The sequence below is a fragment of the Oncorhynchus gorbuscha genome, linkage group LG18 (genome assembly GCF_021184085.1).
Source record: "Oncorhynchus gorbuscha isolate QuinsamMale2020 ecotype Even-year linkage group LG18, OgorEven_v1.0, whole genome shotgun sequence".
In the NCBI taxonomy this organism is placed as follows: Eukaryota; Metazoa; Chordata; class Actinopteri; order Salmoniformes; family Salmonidae; genus Oncorhynchus; species Oncorhynchus gorbuscha.
The window spans coordinates 69,237,146-69,262,282 of record NC_060190.1 but is presented as its reverse complement, the minus strand read 5'-3'; the positions used below and the strand labels follow the sequence as shown (position 1 = coordinate 69,262,282).

The 25,137-nt window shown below is 49.4% G+C and overlaps 1 protein-coding gene across 2 annotated transcripts in view; it reads right to left on the bottom strand.

The window, feature by feature from the left end:
• LOC124003586 (synaptotagmin-2-like) overlaps positions 1-24,508 on the bottom strand; it is a 68,013-nt gene extending 43,505 nt beyond the window's left edge. For both annotated transcript variants that reach the window (XM_046311946.1, XM_046311949.1), the window contains exon 1: positions 24,150-24,508. The gene's annotated coding sequence lies outside the window, so the exon portion shown is untranslated. The remainder of the gene's footprint in view (positions 1-24,149) is intronic.
• Between the last annotated feature and the right edge of the window lie 629 nt (positions 24,509-25,137).

The following is a 25,137-nucleotide window of genomic DNA, read 5'->3' as shown; positions in this document are numbered from 1 at the left end:
TTAAAGACAGGAAATGATTTTGAACATGATTCATATTCAGGATTATTATAATAAATTAGTAATGTCTCAGGACAGGATCTGTCGAGGCTGACAGTGACCTAAGTACATGGCACCCCCTGGATACAGTCTCAAAGTCCCTCAATCCTAACACCATCACAGTCCCTCCATCCCATCACCATCAGACTCCATCCTAACACCATCACAGTCCCTCCATTCCATCACCATCACACTCCATCCTAACACCATCACAGTCCCTCCATCCCATCACCATCACACTCCATCCTAACACCATCACAGTCCCTCCATCCCAACACCATCACAGTCCCTCTATCCCATCACCATCACACTCCATCCTAACACCATCACAGTCCCTCCATCCCATCACCATCACACTCCATCCTAACACCCTCACAGTCCCTCCATCCTAACACCATCACAGTCCCTCCATACCATCACCATCACACTCCCTCCATCCCATCACGATCACAGTCCCTCCATCCCATCACCATCACAGTCCCTCCATCCCACCACCATCACAGTCCCTCCATCCCAACACCATCACAGTCCCTCCATCCCAAAACCATCACAGTCCCTCCAACCCAAAACCATCACAGTCCCTCCATCCCATCACCATCAAACTCCATCCTAACACCATCACAGTCCCTCCATCCCAACACCATCACACTCCATGCTAACACCATCACAGTCCCTCCATCCCATCACCATCACACTCCATCCTAACACCATCACAGTCCCTCCATCCAATCACCATCACACTCCATCCTAACACCATCACAGTCCCTCCATCCCATGACCATCACACTCCATCCTAACACCATCACAGTCCCTCCATCCTAACACCATCACAGTCCCTCCATCCCATCACCATCACACTCCCTCCATCCCATCACCATCACAGTCCCTCCATCCCAAAACCATCACAGTCCCTCCATCCCAACACCATCACAGTCCCTCCATCCCAACACCATCACAGTCCCTCCATCCTAACACCATCACAGTCCCTCCATCCCAACACCATCACCATCCTTCCATGCCAACACCATCACAGTCCCTCCATCCCATCACCATCACACTCCCTCCATCCCATCACCATCACAGTCCCTCCATCCCAAAACCATCACAGTCCCTCCATCCCAACACCATCACAGTCCCTCCATCCCAACACAATCACAGTCCCTCCATCCTAACACCATCACACTCCCTTCATCCCATCACCATCACAGTCCCTCCATCCCATCACCATCACAGTCCCTCCATCCCACCACCATCACAGTCCCTCCATCCCAACACCATCACAGTCCCTCCATCCCAAAACCATCACAGTCCCTCCATCCTAACACCATCACAGTCCCTCCATCCCATCACCATCAAACTCCATCCTAACACCATCACAGTCCCTCCATCCCAACACCATCACACTCCATCCTAACACCATCACAGTCCCTCCATCCCAACACCATCACACTCCATCCTAACACCATCACAGTCCCTCCATCCTAACACCATCACAGTCCCTCCATCCCATCACCATCACACTCCATCCTAACACCATCACAGTCCCTCCGTTCCATCACCATCACAGTCCCTCCATCCCATCACCATTACAGTCCCTCCATCCCATCACCATCACAGTCCCTCCATCTCATCACCATCACAGTCCCTCCATCCCATCATCATCACAGTCCCTCCATCCCAACACCATCACAGTCCCTCCATCCTAACACCATCACAGTCCCTCCATCCCATCACCATCACACTCCATCCTAACACCATCACAGTCCCTCCATCCCAACACCATCACACTCCATCCTTACACCATCACAGTCCCTCCATCCCATCACCATCACACTCCATCCTAACACCATCACAGTCCCTCCATCCCATCACCATCACACTCCATCCTAACACCATCACAGTCCCTCCATCCCAACACCATCACACTCCATCCTAACACCATCACAGTCCCTCCATCCTAAAACCATCACAGTCCCTCCATCCCATCACCATCACACTCCATCCTAACACCATCACAGTCCCTCCATCCTAACACCATCACAGTCCCTCCATCCTAACACCATCACAGTCCCTCCATCCCAACACCATCACCATCCTTCCATGCCAACACCATCACAGTCCCTCCATCCCAACACCATCACAGTCCCTCCATCCTAACACCATCACAGTCCCTCCATCCCAACACCATCACCATCCTTCCATGCCAACACCATCACAGTCCCTCCATCCCATCACCATCACACTCCCTCCATCCCATCACCATCACAGTCCCTCCATCCCAAAACCATCACAGTCCCTCCATCCCAACACCATCACAGTCCCTCCATCCTAACACCATCACACTCCCTTCATCCCATCACCATCACAGTCCCTCCATCCCATCACCATCACAGTCCCTCCATCCCACCACCATCACAGTCCCTCCATCCCAACACCATCACAGTCCCTCCATCCCAAAACCATCACAGTCCCTCCATCCTAACACCATCACAGTCCCTCCATCCCATCACCATCAAACTCCATCCTAACACCATCACAGTCCCTCCATCCCAACACCATCACACTCCATCCTAACACCATCACAGTCCCTCCATCCCAACACCATCACACTCCATCCTAACACCATCACAGTCCCTCCATCCTAACACCATCACAGTCCCTCCATCCCATCACCATCACACTCCATCCTAACACCATCACAGTCCCTCCGTTCCATCACCATCACAGTCCCTCCATCCCATCACCATTACAGTCCCTCCATCCCATCACCATCACAGTCACTCCATCTCATCACCATCACAGTCCCTCCATCCCATCATCATCACAGTCCCTCCATCCCAACACCATCACAGTTCCTCCATCCTAACACCATCACAGTCCCTCCATCCCATCACCATCACACTCCATCCTAACACCATCACAGTCCCTCCATCCCAACACCATCACACTCCATCCTTACACCATCACAGTCCCTCCATCCCATCACCATCACACTCCATCCTAACACCATCACAGTCCCTCCATCCCATCACCATCACACTCCATCCTAACACCATCACAGTCCCTCCATCCCAACACCATCACACTCCATCCTAACACCATCACAGTCCCTCCATCCTAAAACCATCACAGTCCCTCCATCCCATCACCATCACACTCCATCCTAACACCATCACAGTCCCTCCATCCTAACACCATCACAGTCCCTCCATCCCATCACCATCACACTCCCTCCATCCCATCACCATCACAGTCCCTCCATCCCAAAACCATCACAGTCCCTCCATCCCAACACCATCACAGTCCCTCCATCCCAACACCATCACAGTCCCTCCATCCTAACACCATCACAGTCCCTCCATCCCAACACCATCACACTCCCTCCATCCCATCACCATCCTTCCATGCCAACACCATCACAGTCCCTCCATGCCAACACCGTCACAGTACCTCTATGCCAACACCATCACAGTCCCTCCATCCCATCACCATCACAGTCCCTCCATCCCATCACCATCACAGTCCCTCCATCCCATCACCATCCCTCCATGCCAAAACCATCACAGTCCCTCCATCCTAACACCATCACAGTCCCTCCATCCCATCACCATCACAGTCCCTCCATCCCATCACCATCACAGTCCCTCCATCTCATCACCATCACAGTCCCTCCATCCCATCACCGTCACAGTCCCTCCATCCCACCACCATCACAGTCCCTCCATCCCAACACCATCACAGTACCTCCATCCCAAAACCATCACAGTCCCTCCATCCCAACACCATCACAGTCCCTCCATCCCAACACCATCACAGTCCCTCCATCCTAACACCATCACAGTCCCTCCATCCCAACACCATCACACTCCCTCCATCCCATCACCATCCTTCCATGCCAACACCATCACAGTCCCTCCATGCCAACACCATCACAGTACCTCTATGCCAACACCATCACAGTCCCTCCATCCCATCACCATCACAGTCCCTCCATCCCATCACCATCACAGTCCCTCCATCCCATCACCATCCCTCCATGCCAAAACCATCACAGTCCCTCCATCCTAACACCATCACAGTCCCTCCATCCCATCACCATCACAGTCCCTCCATCCCATCACCATTACAGTCCCTCCATCCCATCACCATCACAGTCCCTCCATCCCATCACCGTCACAGTCCCTCCATCCCACCACCATCACAGTCCCTCCATCCCAACACCATCACAGTACCTCCATCCCATCACCATCACACTCCATCCTAACACCATCACAGTCCCTCCATCCCATCACCATCACACTCCATCCTAACACCATCACACTCCCTCCATCCCAACACCATCACAGTCCCTCCATCCCAACACCATCACAGTCCCCCCATCCCAACACCATCACAGTCCCTCCATTCCATCACCATCCTTCCATGCCAACACCATCACAGTCCCTCCATGCCAACACCATCACAGTACCTCTATGCCAACACCATCACAGTCCCTCCATCCCATCACCATCACAGTCCCTCCATCCAATCACCATCACAGTTCCTCCATCCCATCACCATCCCTCCATGCCAAAACCATCACTGTCCCCCCATCCCAACACCATCACAGTCCCTCCATTCCATCACCATCCTTCCATGCCAACACCATCACAGTCCCTCCATGCCAACACCATCACAGTCCCTCCATCCCATCACCGTCACAGTCCCTCCATCCCATCACCATCACAGTCCCTCCATCCCAAAACCATCACAGTCCCTCCATCCCAACACCATCACAGTCCCTCCATCCCACCACCATCACAGTCCCTCCATCCCAACACCATCACAGTCCCTCCATCCCAAAACCATCACAGTCCCTCCATCCTAACACCATCACAGTCCCTCCATCCCATCACCATCAAACTCCATCCTAACACCATCACAGTCCCTCCATCCCAACACCATCACACTCCATCCTAACACCATCACAGTCCCTCCATCCCAACACCATCACACTCCATCCTAACACCATCACAGTCCCTCCATCCTAACACCATCACAGTCCCTCCATCCCATCACCATCACACTCCATCCTAACACCATCACAGTCCCTCCGTTCCATCACCATCACAGTCCCTCCATCCCATCACCATTACAGTCCCTCCATCCCATCACCATCACAGTCACTCCATCTCATCACCATCACAGTCCCTCCATCCCATCATCATCACAGTCCCTCCATCCCAACACCATCACAGTTCCTCCATCCTAACACCATCACAGTCCCTCCATCCCATCACCATCACACTCCATCCTAACACCATCACAGTCCCTCCATCCCAACACCATCACACTCCATCCTTACACCATCACAGTCCCTCCATCCCATCACCATCACACTCCATCCTAACACCATCACAGTCCCTCCATCCCATCACCATCACACTCCATCCTAACACCATCACAGTCCCTCCATCCCAACACCATCACACTCCATCCTAACACCATCACAGTCCCTCCATCCTAAAACCATCACAGTCCCTCCATCCCATCACCATCACACTCCATCCTAACACCATCACAGTCCCTCCATCCTAACACCATCACAGTCCCTCCATCCCATCACCATCACACTCCCTCCATCCCATCACCATCACAGTCCCTCCATCCCAAAACCATCACAGTCCCTCCATCCCAACACCATCACAGTCCCTCCATCCCAACACCATCACAGTCCCTCCATCCTAACACCATCACAGTCCCTCCATCCCAACACCATCACACTCCCTCCATCCCATCACCATCCTTCCATGCCAACACCATCACAGTCCCTCCATGCCAACACCGTCACAGTACCTCTATGCCAACACCATCACAGTCCCTCCATCCCATCACCATCACAGTCCCTCCATCCCATCACCATCACAGTCCCTCCATCCCATCACCATCCCTCCATGCCAAAACCATCACAGTCCCTCCATCCTAACACCATCACAGTCCCTCCATCCCATCACCATCACAGTCCCTCCATCCCATCACCATCACAGTCCCTCCATCTCATCACCATCACAGTCCCTCCATCCCATCACCGTCACAGTCCCTCCATCCCACCACCATCACAGTCCCTCCATCCCAACACCATCACAGTACCTCCATCCCAAAACCATCACAGTCCCTCCATCCCAACACCATCACAGTCCCTCCATCCCAACACCATCACAGTCCCTCCATCCTAACACCATCACAGTCCCTCCATCCCAACACCATCACACTCCCTCCATCCCATCACCATCCTTCCATGCCAACACCATCACAGTCCCTCCATGCCAACACCATCACAGTACCTCTATGCCAACACCATCACAGTCCCTCCATCCCATCACCATCACAGTCCCTCCATCCCATCACCATCACAGTCCCTCCATCCCATCACCATCCCTCCATGCCAAAACCATCACAGTCCCTCCATCCTAACACCATCACAGTCCCTCCATCCCATCACCATCACAGTCCCTCCATCCCATCACCATTACAGTCCCTCCATCCCATCACCATCACAGTCCCTCCATCCCATCACCGTCACAGTCCCTCCATCCCACCACCATCACAGTCCCTCCATCCCAACACCATCACAGTACCTCCATCCCATCACCATCACACTCCATCCTAACACCATCACAGTCCCTCCATCCCATCACCATCACACTCCATCCTAACACCATCACACTCCCTCCATCCCAACACCATCACAGTCCCTCCATCCCAACACCATCACAGTCCCCCATCCCAACACCATCACAGTCCCTCCATTCCATCACCATCCTTCCATGCCAACACCATCACAGTCCCTCCATGCCAACACCATCACAGTACCTCTATGCCAACACCATCACAGTCCCTCCATCCCATCACCATCACAGTCCCTCCATCCAATCACCATCACAGTTCCTCCATCCCATCACCATCCCTCCATGCCAAAACCATCACTGTCCCCCCATCCCAACACCATCACAGTCCCTCCATTCCATCACCATCCTTCCATGCCAACACCATCACAGTCCCTCCATGCCAACACCATCACAGTCCCTCCATCCCATCACCGTCACAGTCCCTCCATCCCATCACCATCACAGTCCCTCCATCCCAAAACCATCACAGTCCCTCCATCCCAACACCATCACAGTCCCTCCATCCCACCACCATCACAGTCCCTCCATCCCAACACCATCACAGTCCCTCCATCCCAAAACCATCACAGTCCCTCCATCCTAACACCATCACAGTCCCTCCATCCCATCACCATCAAACTCCATCCTAACACCATCACAGTCCCTCCATCCCAACACCATCACACTCCATCCTAACACCATCACAGTCCCTCCATCCCAACACCATCACACTCCATCCTAACACCATCACAGTCCCTCCATCCTAACACCATCACAGTCCCTCCATCCCATCACCATCACACTCCATCCTAACACCATCACAGTCCCTCCGTTCCATCACCATCACAGTCCCTCCATCCCATCACCATTACAGTCCCTCCATCCCATCACCATCACAGTCACTCCATCTCATCACCATCACAGTCCCTCCATCCCATCATCATCACAGTCCCTCCATCCCAACACCATCACAGTTCCTCCATCCTAACACCATCACAGTCCCTCCATCCCATCACCATCACACTCCATCCTAACACCATCACAGTCCCTCCATCCCAACACCATCACACTCCATCCTTACACCATCACAGTCCCTCCATCCCATCACCATCACACTCCATCCTAACACCATCACAGTCCCTCCATCCCAACACCATCACACTCCATCCTAACACCATCACAGTCCCTCCATCCTAAAACCATCACAGTCCCTCCATCCCATCACCATCACACTCCATCCTAACACCATCACAGTCCCTCCATCCCATCACCATCACACTCCATCCTAACACCATCACAGTCCCTCCATCCTAACACCATCACAGTCCCTCCATCCCATCACCATCACACTCCCTCCATCCCATCACCATCACAGTCCCTCCATCCCAAAACCATCACAGTCCCTCCATCCCAACACCATCACAGTCCCTCCATCCCAACACCATCACAGTCCCTCCATCCTAACACCATCACAGTCCCTCCATCCCAACACCATCACACTCCCTCCATCCCATCACCATCCTTCCATGCCAACACCATCACAGTCCCTCCATGCCAACACCGTCACAGTACCTCTATGCCAACACCATCACAGTCCCTCCATCCCATCACCATCACAGTCCCTCCATCCCATCACCATCACAGTCCCTCCATCCCATCACCATCCCTCCATGCCAAAACCATCACAGTCCCTCCATCCTAACACCATCACAGTCCCTCCATCCCATCACCATCACAGTCCCTCCATCCCATCACCATCACAGTCCCTCCATCTCATCACCATCACAGTCCCTCCATCCCATCACCGTCACAGTCCCTCCATCCCACCACCATCACAGTCCCTCCATCCCAACACCATCACAGTACCTCCATCCCAAAACCATCACAGTCCCTCCATCCCAACACCATCACAGTCCCTCCATCCCAACACCATCACAGTCCCTCCATCCTAACACCATCACAGTCCCTCCATCCCAACACCATCACACTCCCTCCATCCCATCACCATCCTTCCATGCCAACACCATCACAGTCCCTCCATGCCAACACCATCACAGTACCTCTATGCCAACACCATCACAGTCCCTCCATCCCATCACCATCACAGTCCCTCCATCCCATCACCATCACAGTCCCTCCATCCCATCACCATCCCTCCATGCCAAAACCATCACAGTCCCTCCATCCTAACACCATCACAGTCCCTCCATCCCATCACCATCACAGTCCCTCCATCCCATCACCATTACAGTCCCTCCATCCCATCACCATCACAGTCCCTCCATCCCATCACCGTCACAGTCCCTCCATCCCACCACCATCACAGTCCCTCCATCCCAACACCATCACAGTACCTCCATCCCATCACCATCACACTCCATCCTAACACCATCACAGTCCCTCCATCCCATCACCATCACACTCCATCCTAACACCATCACACTCCCTCCATCCCAACACCATCACAGTCCCTCCATCCCAACACCATCACAGTCCCCCATCCCAACACCATCACAGTCCCTCCATTCCATCACCATCCTTCCATGCCAACAGCATCACAGTCCCTCCATGCCAACACCATCACAGTACCTCTATGCCAACACCATCACAGTCCCTCCATCCCATCACCATCACAGTCCCTCCATCCAATCACCATCACAGTTCCTCCATCCCATCACCATCCCTCCATGCCAAAACCATCACAGTCCCCCCATCCCAACACCATCACAGTCCCTCCATTCCATCACCATCCTTCCATGCCAACACCATCACAGTCCCTCCATGCCAACACCATCACAGTCCCTCCATCCCATCACCGTCACAGTCCCTCCATCCCATCACCATCACAGTCCCTCCATCCCAACACCATCACAGTCCCTCCATCCCAACACCATCACAGTCCCTCCATCCCAACACCACCACAGTCCCTCCATCCCATTCACCATCACAGCCCCTCCATCCCATCACCATCACAGTCCCTCCATCCCAACACCATCACAGTCCCTCCATCCCATCACCATCCTTCCATGCAAACACCATCACAGTCCCTCCATGCCAACACCATCACAGTACCTCTATGCCAACACCATCACAGTCCCTCCATCCCATCACCATCACAGTCCCTCCATCCCATCACCATCACAGTCCCTCCATCCCATCACCATCCCTCCATGGCAAAACCATCACAGTCCCTCCATCCCAACACCATCACAGTCCTTCCATCCTAACACCATCACAGTCCCTCCATCCCAACTCCATCACAGTCCCTCCATCCCAACACCATCACAGTCCCTCCATGCCAACACCATCACAGTCCCTCCATCCCATCACCATCCCTCCATGCCAACACCATCACCATCCCTCCATGCCAACACCATCACAGTCCCTCCATCCCAGCACCATCACAGTCCCTCCATCCCATCACTATCACAGTCCCTCCATGCCAACACCATCACAGTCCCTCCATTCCAGCACCATCACAGTCCCTCCATTCCAGCACCATCACATAGCCTCTGTCTCCTCTGTCTTTCAAGGTTGCTCAAATTAGGCCAGTCAGACGTTTTGACTCTTTCTTACCCTCTTGGCTGCTCTTGGTTTAGTTCTCTCTCTCTCTCTCTCTCTCTCTCTCTCTCTCTCTCTCTCTCTCTCTCTCTCTCTCTCTCTCTCTCTCTCTCTCCCCCTCCCCCCCCCTCTCTCTCTCTCTCTCTCTCTCTCTCTCACACACACACACATGCTTTCTCTCTATCTCTCATGCACACATGCCCTCTCTCATGTACACTCTCCCTCCATCTCTCATTTTCTGTCTATTATACACACGCTCATTATTTTTGTGCTTCCTGCTGGTACCTAAAATAGCTTGACCGACTAGAGCTGGTTGAAACAGTTAGAGATGGGCTAGGGGGAGAGGATAAAGGAGAGAGAGAGAGAGCTCAGTCTGAATTCATCACCCTACACAAAGAGCAGAGCGTGTTGCCCCATTCAATGGATCTGGGGCAACTTGACTGAGTAGGCTACTGAGGGAAAGGCCTTCCATAAGGGACTGACTAATTAACTTATCTCTTTGCACCCCATTTATCTGAATAGATTTTACGATTTGGTGTTTTTTTCTGTGATTTTTCTGTATTGCTAAGGAAACTGGAGAACCACTAGTATTCATTAGACTGAATCCTTCAACGTTGAAAGTTAAGGCTGCACCAGCAATTACTTCATCAGCAGGGGGCCTGCATCATATCTTAGGAACTTATATAAACCAAACTAAGCTCTGTCTGGACATATTCTATTTTCTGCTTCAGCAGCTCACCAGGATTTCTTGCTTGAGAGACAGAGGAAGAGCAAGGAAGACAAATTGGCATCATTATGGAAGGATGATTCTCAGCATTTCCTCACAAAGAGGCAGAATACTCTCCCTGTCTCTTCAGGCTGTTCTTGGTCAGTACATAGTCAACATTCTTAACTTACAGCATTCAATGTGGGATGGATACATTCTTAGTCTTACTAAATCATTTGAAGATAGTATGTACAATGTTACTATTCTGAGATCTTTGCACCCACATTGTGGTGATGCACAAGTCTATAATTGAAGATCTGGATTCTGACCAATAGGGGGCAGTGAAGTTGAGCTGTCCTTATTTAACAGAGGAGGGTAAATGTCATATGATATAGTTTTCGATTGCTGTTTGCCCATTAACATGGCTGCATAGATTTCTCAGAAATTCAATCAGGGTTTAACACGTCATTGACGGAACTTTAATTTGATTACCCACATTAATAAACCAGATGTAGTGAAGTACAGTGGGAAGCCCATTCTGCAATAGTTGCCCACCCCAGTCAATGGAGTTTGTGCTGATGTGGACTCCACTAAGCTATGAGAATTCTCAGCTATACTCTCTCACCTCTTGAGCTTCCAACTCTGCTGGCATATAACATAGACAGCATATCTTTCTAACAGTTAGGAAAAACAACACAGACATAGCAGCAGGCCTGATAGTTCAGGCTTTCTGTGGCTCTTATCAAACATATTAATCAAATCAAATCAAATTGTACTGGTCACATACTCATATTTAGCAGATGTTATTGCGGGTTTAGCAGCATGCTTGTGTTCCTAGCTCCAACAGTGCAGTAATATCTAACAATTCACAACAATACCCACGAAACTAAAAGTAAAGTAATGGAATTAAGATATATATAAATATTAGGATGAGCAATGTCGGATTGGCATTGACTAGAATACAGTAGAAGAGAATACGTTATATACATACAAGATGAGTAAAGCAGTATGTAAACATTATTCAAGTGACTAGTGTTCCAGGGCAGCAGCCTCTAAGTTGCAGGTTTGAGTAACCGGGGGGAAGCCGGCTAGTGATGGCTATTTAACAGTCTGATGGACTTGAGATAGAAGCTGTTTTTCAGTCTCTCTGTCCTTGCTTTGATGCACATGTCCTGACCACGCCGTCTGGATGGTAGCAGGGTGAACAGGCCATGGCTCGGGTGGTTGACATCCTTGATGATGTTTTTGGCCGTCCTGTGACACTGGGTGCTGTAGCTGTCCTGGAGGGCAGGCAGTGTGCCCCCGGTGAAATGTTGGACAGACTGCACCATCCTCTGGAGAGCCCTGTGGTTGCGGGCGTGGCAGTTACCATACTAGGCGGTGATACAGCCTGACAGGACGCTCTCAATTGTGCATCTGTTAAAGTCTGTAAGTGTCTTGGGGGGACGGGGCTAAGTATGCACCCTTGTGGGGCCCCTGGGTTGAGGATCAGTGAAATTAAGGTGTTGTTTCCTACCTTCACCATCCAGGGTCTTGCCCATCAGGAAATCCAAGACTGGGTTGCACAGGGCGGGTTTCAGACCCAGGGCCCCGAGCCTGATGATGAGCTTGGAGGGTACTATGGTTTTGAAGGCTGAGCTATAGTCAATGAACAGCATTCTTTCATATGTATTCATCTTGTCCAAGTGGGATAGGGCAGTGTGAAATGCAATGACGATTGCATCGTCTGTGGATCTATTGGGGCGGTAAGCAAACCGAAGTGGGTCTGGGGTGTAAGGTAAGGTAGAGGTGATACGATCCTTAACTAGCCTCTCAAAGCACTTCATGATGACAGAAGCAATTGTCATGTAGTTCAGTTACCTTTGCTTTCTTGGGACAGGAACAATGATGGACATATTGAAGCAATTGTGGACAGCATACTGGGATAGGGAGAAATTGAATATGTCTGTAAACACTCCAGCCAGCTGGTCTGCTCATGCTCTGAGGATGTGGCTAGGGATGCCGTCTGGGCCGACAGCCTTGCAAAGGATAACACATTTAAATGTTTTACTTACATCAGCCAAGGATAACGAGAGCCCACAGTCCTCGTGAGGGGCCCTTTTCGAAGGCACTGTGTTATCCTCAAAGCATCCAAAACGTGGCTTGTTTTCCCTTTGTAATCCGTGATCGTCTGTAGACCCTGCCACATATGTCACGTGTCTGAGCCATTGAATTGCAACTCCACTTTGTCTCTGTAATGCCGTTTTGCCTGTTTGATTGCTTTACAGAGTGAATAACTACACTGTTTTTATTCAAACATATTCCCAGTTACCTTGCCATGGTTAAATGCGTTGGTTCACGCTTTCAGTTTAACGAGAATACTGCCATCTAGCCTCGGTTTCCGGTTTGGGTAAGTTTTAATAGTCACCGTGGGAACAACATCCCGTAAGTCTTCCGACTAGCTTGGAAAGACGGTACCGTGCAGTACCGAAGAGCCCTTACTGCTGCTCGATCATCCTATTTTTCCAACTTAATTGAGGAAAATAAGAACAATCCGAAATTCCTTTTTGATACTGTCTCAAAGCTAACTAAAAAGCAGCATTCCCCAAGAGAGGATGACTTTCACTTTAGCAGTGATAAATTCATGAACTTCTTTGAGGAAAAGATTATGATTATTAGAAAGCAAATTACGGACTCCTCTTTAAACCTGCGTATTCCTCCAAACCTCAGTTGTCCTGAGTCTGCACAACTCTGCCAGGACCTAGGATCAAGAGAGACGCTCAAGTGTTTTAGTACTATATCTCTTGACACAATGATGAAAATAATCATGGCCTCTAAACCTTCAAGCTGCATACTGGACCCTATTCCAACTAAACTACTGAAAGAGTTGCTTCCTGTGCTTGGCCCTCCTATGTTGAACTTAATAAACGGCTCTCTATCCACTGGATGTGTACCAAACTCACTAAAAGTGGCAGTAATAAAGCCTCTCTTGAAAAAGCCAAACCTTGACCCAGAAAATATAAAAAACTATCGGCCTATATCGAATCTTCCATTCCTCTCAAAAATTTTAGAGAAGGCTGTTGCGCAGCAACTCACTTCCTTCCTGAAGACAAACAATGTATACGAAATGCTTCAGTCTGGTTTTAGATCGCATCATAGCACTGAGACGGCACTTGTGAATGTGGTAATTGACATTTTAATGGCATCGGACCGAGGCTCTGCATCTGTCCTCGTGCTCCTAGACCTTAGTGCTGCTTTTGATACCATCGATCACCACATTCTTTTGGAGAGATTGGAAACCCAAATTGGTCTACACGGACATGTTCTGGCCTGGTTTAGATCTTATCTGTCGGAAAGATATCAGTTTGTCTCCGTGAATGGTTCTGTAGCTCAGTTGGTAGAGCATGGCGCTTGTAACGCCAGGGTAGTGGGTTCGATTCCCGGGACCACCCATACGTAGAATGTATGCACACATGACTGTAAGTCGCTTTGGATAAAAGCGTCTGCTAAATGGCATATTATTATTATTAAATCAACTGTAAATTTCGGTGTTCCGTTTTAGGACCACTATTGTTTTCACTATACATTTTCCCTCTTGGGGATGTTATTCGAAAACATAATGTTAACTTACCACTGCTATGCGGATGACACACAGCTGTACACTTCAATGAAACATGGTGAAGCCCCAAAATTGCCCTCGCTAGAAGCATGTGTTTCAGACATAAGGAAGTGGATGGCTGCAAACTTTCTACTATTAAACTCGGACAAAACAGAGATGCTTGTTCTAGATGCCAAGAAACAAAGAGATCTACTGTTGAATCTGACAATTACTCTTAATGGTTGTACAGTCGTCTCAAATAAAACTGTGAAGGACCTCGGCGTTACTCTGGACCCTGATCTCTCTTTTGAAGAACATATCAAGACCATTTCGAGGACAGCTTTTTTCCATCTACGTAATACTGCAAAAATCAGAAACTTTCTGTCCAAAAATGATGCAGAAAAATTAATCCATGCTTTTGTCACTTCTAGGTTAGACTACTGCAATGCTCTACTTTCCGGCTACCCGGATAAAACACTAAATAAACTTCAGTTAGTGCTAAATACGGCTGCTAGAATTCTGACTAGAACCAAAAAAAAATTGATCATATTACTCCAGTGCTAGCCTCTCTACACTGGCTCCCTGTCAAAGCAAGGGCTGATTTCAAGGTTTTACTGCTAACCTACAAAGCATTACATGGGCTTGCTCCTACCTATCTCTCTGATTTGGTCCTGTCGTACATACCTACACGTACGCTACGGTCACAAGACGCAGGCCTCCTAATTGTTCCTAGAATTTCTAAGCAAACAGCTGGAGGCAGGGCCTTCTCCTATAGAGCTCCATTTTTATGGAACGGTCTGCCTACCCATGTCAGAGACGCAAACTCGGTCTCAACCTTTAAGTCTTTACTGAAGACTCATCTCTTCAGTGGATCATATGATTGAGTGTAGTCTGGCTCAGGAGTGGGAAGGTGAACGGAAAGGCTCTGGAGCAACGAACCGCCCTTGCTGTCTCTGCCTGGCCGGTTCCCCTCTTTCCACTGGGATTCTCTGCCTCTAACCCTATTACAGGGGCTGAGTCACTGGCTTACTGGGGCTCTCATGCCGTCCCTGCAGGGGGTGCGTCACCTGAGTGGGTTGATTCACTGTTGTGGTCATCCTGTCTGGGTTGGCGCCCCCCCCTTGGGTTGTGCCGTGGCGGAGATCTTTGTGGGCTATACTCAGCCTTGCCTCAGGATGGTAAGTTGGTGGTTGAAGATATCCCTCCAGTGGTGTGGGGGCTGTGTTTTGGCGAGGTGGGTGGGGTTATATCCTTCCTGTTTGGCCCTGTCCGGGGGTGGGGCCACAGTGTCTCCTAACCCCTCCTGTCTCAGCCTCCAGTATTTATGCTGCAGTAGCTTGTGTCGGGGGGCTGGGGTCAGTTTGTTATATCTGGAGTACTTCCCCTGTCCTATTCGGTGTCCTGTGTGAATCTAAGTGTTCTCTAATTCTCTCCTTCTTTCTTTCTCTCTCTCGGAGGACCTGAGCCCTAGGACCATGCCCCAGGACTACCTGACATGATGACTCCTTGCTGTCCCCAGTCCACCTGGCCATGCTGCTGCTCCAGTTTCAACTGACCTGAGCCCTAGGACCATGCCCCAGGACTACCTGACATGATGACTCCTTGCTGTCCCCAGTCCACCTGGCCATGCTGCTGCTCCAGTTTCAACTGTTCTTACTTATTATTATTTGACCATGCTGGTCATTTATGAACATTTGAACATCTTGGCCATGTTCTGTTATAATCTCCACCCGGCACAGCCAGAAGAGGACTGGCCACCCCACATAGCCTGGTTCCTCTCTAGGTTTCTTCCTAGGTTTTGGCCTTTCTAGGGAGTTTTTCCTAGTCACCGTGCTTCTACACCTGCATTGCTTGCTGTTTGGGGTTTTAGGCTGGGTTTCTGTACAGCACTTTGAGATATCAGCTGATGTACGAAGGGCTATATAAATAAAATTTGATTTGAATTTGATTTGTATACACTTCCTGGTGAACTCCGGAACATATCCCTGTCCGCATGATCAAAACAATCTTGAAGCATGGATTCCGATTGGTCAGACCAGCATTAAATAGACCTTCCTGTTTGAGTTTCTGCCTATAGGAAAGAAGGAGCAAAATGGAGTTGTGATCTGATTTGCCAAGAGGAGGGCAGTAGAGGGCCTTGTAGGCATCCCGGAAGAAAGAATATCAGTGGTCAAATGTTTTCCCAAGGCGAGTACTACAGGCAATGTGTTGATAGAACATCGATAGCATTTTCCTAAAATTTGCTTTGTTAAAATCCCCAGCTACAATAAATGTGTTCTCAATATATGTGGTTTACACTTTGCATAAAGTCCAATGTAGTTCCTTGAGGGCCGTCTGGGTATCGGCTTGAGGGGGAATATACATGACTGTGACTATAACCAAAGAGAATTCTTTTGGGAGGTAAAACGGTCGGCGTTTGATTGTGTGGAATTCTAGGTTGGGTGAAGAGTTTCTGTATGTTATCACAATCACACCATGAGTGGTTAATCATGAAACATACACCTAGCCCTTCTTCCAGGAGAGTTCTTTATTCCTGTCTGTGCGATCTACTGAGAACCCAGCTGGCTGTATGGACAGTATATTTGGAGAGAGCCATGATTCCATGAATTGGAGTATATTACAGTCCCTGATGTCTCTCTGGAAGGGGATCCTCACCCTGAGCTCGTCTACTTTATTATCCAGAGACTCAACATTAGCGAGTAATATATTTGGAAGCGGAAGCTGTGGATGGTGTGCCCGCCGTGATCAGTTCTTGATCCACTGATCAAGCACTGAACACGGCGGGCACACCATCCACCATTACTGGGACTGCAGGGTTTGGTCTACACTACTCTTATCTGTAACAATGAAAGCTGCATGGTTGTCTCTCACTCCAACTATGAGATAATGGGCAGTTCTCTAACCAACACTTGGTCATTAGTTATTCAATCATTAGAGCAGGGGTATTCAACCAGGGATCCGTGGCCCCCTAGGAGTATGTGGAGGTACTGCAGGGGCCGGCAAATAAATACATTAAAAAATATATATATTTTTTGTTTTAATGTTTTTGTGAATATCTCTACCAACAACATAATAAACTAACTGTAACGGCGTTCTTCGTTTGTGGAAAGAGAGTCGGACCGAAATGCAGCATAGTGGTTACTCATGTCTTTAATGAAGAGATTGCGATACATTAAATAACTTATACATATACAAAAACAACAAATGGAACGAAAACCTATTACAGTCTATCTGGTGAAACTACACAGAGACAGGAACAATCACCCACAAAATACAAAGCGAAACCAGGCTACCTAAATACGGTTCCCAATCAGAGACAACGAGAATCACCTGACTCTGATTGAGAACCGCCTCAGGCAGCCAAGCCTATACAACACCCCTAATCAGCCGCGATCCCAAATACTACAAACCCCAATACGAAAATACAATAACATAAACCCATGTCACACCCTGGCCTGACCAAATATATAACGAAAACACAAAATACAATGTCCAAGGCGTGACAGAACCCCCCCCCCCTAAGGTGCGGACTCCCGGACGCACCTCAAAACCATAGGGAGGGTCCGGGTGGGCGTCTGTCCATGGTGGCGGTTCCGGCTCGGGACATGGATCCCACTCCATTAAAGTCATAGTTCCTCCCCTTCGCGTCCTGGGATAATCCACCCTCGCCGCCGACCATGGCCTAATAGTCCTCACCCAGAACCCCACAGAACTGAGGAGCAGCTCGTGTCTGAGGGGCATCTCGGGACTGAGGGACAGCTCGGGACTGAGGGCAGCTCGGGACTGAGGGGCAGCTCGGGACTGAGGGGCAGCTCGGGACTGAGGGGAAGCCCAGTACTGAGAGAAAGCCCAGTACTGAGAGGAAGCCCAGTACTGAGAGGAAGCCCAGTACTGAGATGAAGCTCAGGCAGGTAGTAGGCTCCGGTAGATCCTGGCTGGCTGGCGGATCTGGAAGATTCTGGTTGACTAGCAGATCTGGAAGAGACTGGTTGACTGGCAGATCTGGAAGAGACTGGTTGACTGGCAGATCTGGAAGAGACTGGTTGACTGGCAGATCTGGAAGAGACTGGTTGACTGGCAGATCTGGAAGAATCTGGTTGACTGGCAGATCTGGAAGATCATGGCTGACTGGCGGATCTAGCTGCTCTATGCAGACCGACAGCTCCTTGCAGACTGACAGCTCTGGCAGCTCCATGCAGGCTGACAGCTCCTTGCAGACTGGCAGCTCTTTGTAGACTGACAGCTCTTTGCAGACTGACAGCTCTGGCTGCTTCATGCAGACTGACAGCTCTGGCTGCTTTGTACAGACTGACAGCTTTGTCTGTTCCATGCAGACTGACAGCTCTGGCTGCGTCATGCAGACTGACAGCTCTGACTGCTCCATGCAGGCTGACAGCACCCTGCAGACTGGCAGCTCTTTGCAGACTGACAGCTCTTTGCAGACTGACAGCTCTGGCTGCTTCATGCAGACTGACAGCACCTTGCAGACTGACAGCTCCCTGCAGACTGGCAGCTCAGGCTGCTCTGAACAGGAAGGAGGCTCCGGCAGCGCTGTAGAGGAGGAAGGCTCTGATAGCGCTGAACAGGCGGGAGACTCCGACAGCGCAGGAGGGAAGGAAGGCTCTGATAGCGCTGAACAGACAGGAGACTCCAGTAGCGCAGGAGGGAAGGAAGGCTCTGGCTGTGCTGAACAGGCGAGAGACTCCGACAGCGCAGGAGGGAAGGAAGGCTCTGGCTGTGCTGAACAGGCGAGGCGCACAGAAGGCCTGGTGCGTGGTGCTGGAACTGGTGCTACAGGATTGAGGACACGCACAGGAAGCCTGGTGCGGGGAGCTGCTACAGGAGGACTGGTGTGTGGAGGTGGCTCTGGATAGACCGGACCGTGCAGGCGCACTGGAGCTCTTGAGCACCGAGCCTGCCCAAGCTTACCTGGCTCGATGCCCACTCTAGCCCGGCCAATAGGAAGGGCTGGTATGAACTGCCCCGGGCTATGCACCCGCACTGGAAACACTGTGCGCTCCATAGCATAACACGGTGTCTGCCCGGTCTCTCTAGCCCACCGGTGAGTACAGGGAGTTTGCGCAGGTCTCCTACCTGGCATAGCCATACTCCCATTAAGCCCCCCCCCAATAATTTTTTGGGGCTGCTTTTCGGGCTTCCATCCGCGTCGCCGTGCTGCCTCCTCATACCAGCGCCTCTCCGTTTTTCCCGCCTCTATTTCCTTCTTGGGGCGGCGATATTCACCAGGCTGAGCCCAGGGTCCTTTTCCGTCCAGTTCCTCCTCCCATGTCCAATTCTCCAAGTGGTGCAGCCTCTCCCACTGCAACTACTCTTCACGATTAACAGGGAGAGTTGGCTCAGGTCTGACTCCTGACTCAGCCACTCTCTCTGAGCCCTCCCCCAATATATTTTCGCTCTGCGCCGCCGTGTCTTTCTTTTCGACTCCATTCGCCTATAGCCCTCTTCGCACTGCTCCAGCGAATCCCATGCAGGCTCCTGCACTCTCTCTGGGTCGGCCGCCCACCTGTCTATTTCATCCCACGTCGTATACTCCATGCCTCTGCTCTCCATAACGTCCTCCCTTCGCTGTTCAAGCTGTCACTGCCTGTTAACACGCTGCTCGGTCCGTGTGTGGTGGGTGATTCTGTAACGGCGTTCTTCGTTTGTGGAAAGAGAGTCGGACCGAAATGCAGCGTAGTGGTTTCTCATGTCTTTAATGAAGAGATTGCGATACATGAAATAACTTATACATATACAAAAACAACAAACGGAACACAAAATACAATGACCAAGGCGTGACACTAACTGTGATTTACATACCAGTAGAAGTACAAAAGAAAAGAGGAGAATATCTTACTTCTAAAAATGTAAATAATGTCACATTTATTTCTCAACTTCTAATATTAAGCCAATTACACTCACTGGAGTATCTGACATAGGCTTTTAAGAATCACCCATGAATAGGCTGCTGGCTGCTGGTATGCTCCTTGACTTGTACATACCTGTTTGCAAACACATGGCTAACCTTTGTTTAACCAGCTGCTCTTAGTGAAAATGTGTTTGGAGTTTTCTTTCCAGCTAATAGGCTGTTAGAGTTTACACTTTCTCTTCCAATTATAACGTGGGGAGGTCAAAATAATGAAAACCATCTACCAAATCTATTCACTTCAAAATAATGATTACTTCTCCTTGCCATTATCATTCACCTGATGATAATACAAGACGTATGATGGAGGTCGCTGGGTCACTGATTTGCCCGGAAGGGGGACCCTGGACAAGAGCATGTTTTATCATTCAAAAGATCATAGACTCAGAGTCTGTTCACGGGTAGTAGCGCATGAAACAACAAGAAACATAGATATGATAGTCTGTTTGTGCTAACATTCCACGCCTTGCCTTGTCATGCATGACAAGGAGTGGCAAGGAGTGGAAGTTAGCACAAACAGACTGGATTTCAGGCTAGATATGACACTTGCAGCAAGTTCAACATAGCATTTTGGGATTGTTCAAACTTTAGAATCAATGCAATGTTGATGTTATGGATCCCAAAGATACAGTATGTATTATATACTATAAGGCAGAGAAAACTTACACTTTAATGAAAATGTAGGCCTTTATCTCTGAGTATGTGAATAACAGGAGTAGCTTGCCATAATGTGTATGCCAAATAACCTGTAGGGTGGTTTCATTATTGTCTAGAAGCAGTGACAATTGGGGTGGCAGGCAGCTAGCTTCAGTACCAGTGGACCTGGAGAGAACGGAGAGAGGAAGATAGGACTCTGACAACATCTCATTACTTTCCTTTGTATTGTCTCTCTTTTTCTCCTTTCTCCTATCTGACCCCAGTGGCCGGCTACACAAACAAACCCTCTACCACAGCAGTAAAGCGTAAACTGACAGTGTTTGCCTGCAGTTCCCAATGAAACAAAGACAGCAAGTCAGTAACTTTTAGAGGGAAGTCCAGGCTCACTATAAAAGTAGGCTAAACATGACTTCATAATACATCACTGGCTCAGATGGCTGTAACATGGCTAAACGGTGGCTAAACGGTGGCTAAACGGTGGCTAAACGGTGGCTAAACGGTGGCTAAACGGTGGCTAAACGGTGGCTAAACGGTGGCTAAACGCTACAAAGGCCATGTTAGAGAATTACAACAGGCCATTGTATTTCCAAAATTTGCATCAGTCTTACAAAAACAGCCTTTAGTCAGTTTACAAAGCACATTATAAAACATCCGTATGTACTTCACAAAATGTGTTACAGAAATGTCAATGTCTGCCAAGACTTCCCTAGCTTATATGCAGTTTGACTCACAATGAAAAATATCATCTCAGTATCATCTCAATGTGCACCTGGCGTGTCATTAACAATGGAACATCTTCTGGGGGAGATCATACAAACAGTTTATTACTGCACAAAATCTATCCAAGAGAGGGAGAGAGAGAGAGATTGTGGTGAAGCATCAAGGCCTTTCCTTTTCAGCTGCCCAACCGCTCCAACGTGAAGAGTTAGAAGACCTATCGATGTACGGGAATATTTCTTAACTGTTATGCTTTTATGTTGACCAGGAGAGGAAACAGCAATTGACCTCCTCTACTCACAAATAAGGGTTAGGGTGAGGGTTACTGTAGTGTTGCCTCATTCCTTTGAAAGTCCATCCATTTTAACCAAGCAGTAAAACCCCAGACATGTCTCTCCCACTTACCCCTATGACCCAAAATAGACTCCATTTTACTGATTTATGAACTAGCCCTGGTACGTAATCCCAGTATCCTCCCCCATGAAATGGCCAGCTCAGCACTATTCCCTGGACAACTGTGTGTGTGTGTGTGTGTGTGTGTGTGTGTGTGTGTGTGTGTGTGTGTGTGTGTGTGTGTGTGTGTGTGTGTGTGTGTGTGTGTGTGTGTGTGTGTGTGTGTGTGTGTGTGTGTGTGTGTGTGTGTGTGTGTGTGTGTGTGTGTGTGTGTGTGTGTGTGTGTGTGTGTGTGTGTGTGTGTGTGTGTGTGTGTGTGCATGTGTGTGAGAGAGAGAGAGAGAGAGAGAGAGAGAGAGAGAGAGAGAGAGAGAGAGAGAGAGAGAGAGAGAGGAGAGAGAGAGAGAGAGAGAGAGAGAGAGAGAGAGAGAGAGAGAGAGAGAGAGAGAGAGAGAGAGAGAGAGAGAGAGAGAGAGAGAGAGAGAGAGAGAGAGAGAGAGAGAGAGAGAGAGAGAGAGAGAGTGCTGCGGCTGTGGCTCCTCTGAATCACCTCTGCTGTGCCAGAGGAGGCGGACCCCTATGCATCTTAACCAGGAGAGTCCCAGTACAGGCAGTCCTGTACACCGGAGGAAGCTGGTGGGAGGAGCTATAGGAGGTTCTAAACCTGGAGAGTCCCAGTCCTGTACACATAGTGGCCCTGAAGACCGACCAGCCTGAAACACCACCTGAGAACACAACAGCCCCATAGAAAGACACTCACTTGTCACCTTGGATAATGCTGCCCCTCAATACCATTGTTTACATCCTGATGTGGTATATAGAGGTTCCATCCTTATGCTAATGATTCATGACTAAAGTATGCATATGAGGAATATGGAATTGCTTAGTAGATCAGGTTTTATAACCTGATATAAACTGCTGCATTTTCACTGAGGTCCACTTTTTTCTGGTAAACTGTACCCTTCAGGGTGGTGTGGAAGACTTTCAAATCAACCCAAGAAAAGATGCGCAGTCAACGTAGTCAATGATGATGCAATGACCTTAGGTACAAGCTATACATGGTGGAAAGGGGCGATGTGGTTCATTTGTTCTGAGAAACCTAGCTTTGACAGTTAATATCATTACTTTGAATCCATTACAGTAGAGGGTAGCACCTCTTCAATGCATGCATGGGCTCTTTCAGAATAGCTTGTTCAGCAGAATTGACCTTGCATGCACCCCCCCAGCGCAGCAGAATCTATAGTGGAACGGGGCTGTTCCTCTCATGATGTTACTTCAAAACTGTCATCATGTAATTTTATCAACCAAAACAAATTGACTTATATCAACCAGATAACTGCATATAAACGTGATATCAACAGATCAACAAATTGGTTGTTTGTAAATTTCTCTCATATTTTGGTTCAGGGTAAAAAAAAAAAAATGTTAAAGGCATTTGATCAAACATTGAATTGGGACTAAAACACACTCCACTGATCACTCAGTTATAGTTGAATCGGCATACGTGAAGTGAACGGTATCCATAAAAAGTAGAGGACTGTGAAATGTGTTGTTTCAATGATTTCTCATGTGAAAAACAGCCCCATCCCAAGTTCTACTCTCTTACACACATTTTCTACTATTATGTAACGTGATACTGCAGCACTGTATGAAGCTACGCATGAGGACTTGCCTCAATACTGAGAGAGAAAGTTCCACTGGCAGCCTCCCTTTCCCTGCAGTGTCTCTACATTAAACCAGAGCAAATTGAAACTGGGGAAGATATCATTGTCTACTATAATTACCTTGAGCCTTTCCTCTCCCACTGCAGTCCTCTAGGAAGATGGGCAGTGTAATGAGGCTGGTTACTGCCATGACTAAATGATACATGACCACGGCACTCATCACCGATCAACAAACATGTACATACAGTAAGAAGTGACACCTTACCTGTATCGGAGAGCTGTTTTCTCCTGGAGAAAAAGAGAGAGAGGGACTTCTGTCTGTAGTACCTGCAGGACACTTGAGATAAGGTCTTAAGAGAAGAAATGTTTGAGATTAATAGTTTTTTGGGGTTTATCTCACTCTGAAGAAGATAAGTCTCTTGTAACTGCTCGGTCCCCGCAGTCACCCCCGGGGGTCTCTTCACAAAAGCCCTCTTCACACACACTGACACAAAACAGTTGCCTGTAGTGAGGAGTTAATCAGATCTGGGGAAAATGAAATGAAATACACGCGCACATTAACATTCTCTCACACTGCAAATCAGCACCAGCATCAAAGCTATGTGCCGTTTCACTGCTGTATTTCCCGGCACTGCAGCCTCATTGGCTGAAGGGCTACTCAATAAAATCCTACTTGTCATCAATTGGGTAGGTGGGGGGGGTTATGGCGTACTCTGGACTCTGCTCCTCCTCCTCTCGTTCATTTGTTCTCCCTCTACAGTACACGCAGAGGGGAATGCTGAGCTTTGAAAATTAGGCGCAGGGTGAAAGGGAGGGTGGAAGGAAGGAAGGAAGGAGGGCTGGAGTGGAGAGGGAGAGAGAGAGAGGGGGGGGGAGAGGGAGAGGGAGAGGGAGAGGGAGAGGGGAAGGGAGAGGGAGAGAGTAAGGGAGCGAAGGAGGTGAGAAGGAGAAGCAAGGAGAGGCAGCGAAGAAGAGGGAGGGAGAGGGAGGGAGGGAGCAAGGGAGGGAGGAGCAAAGGCTGGGAGAATCGATAAGCAGTTAGGAGAGACGTGCCGTACAGACGCTGAGCCTGGCACAATGCAGGGGCTCAGAGAGTCTGGCCGTAGGTGCTGCTCTCTCCTCTCGGAGACGCTGTCTCTATGCAGGACCAGAGTGCAGTGAGGTGTGTGAAGAGAGAGAAGGGGGGGGTTCTTCCAGCAGCGGTTGCCATGACGCTACAGCAAACTCTGCTAGAACAAAAAGGGCTCTGATCT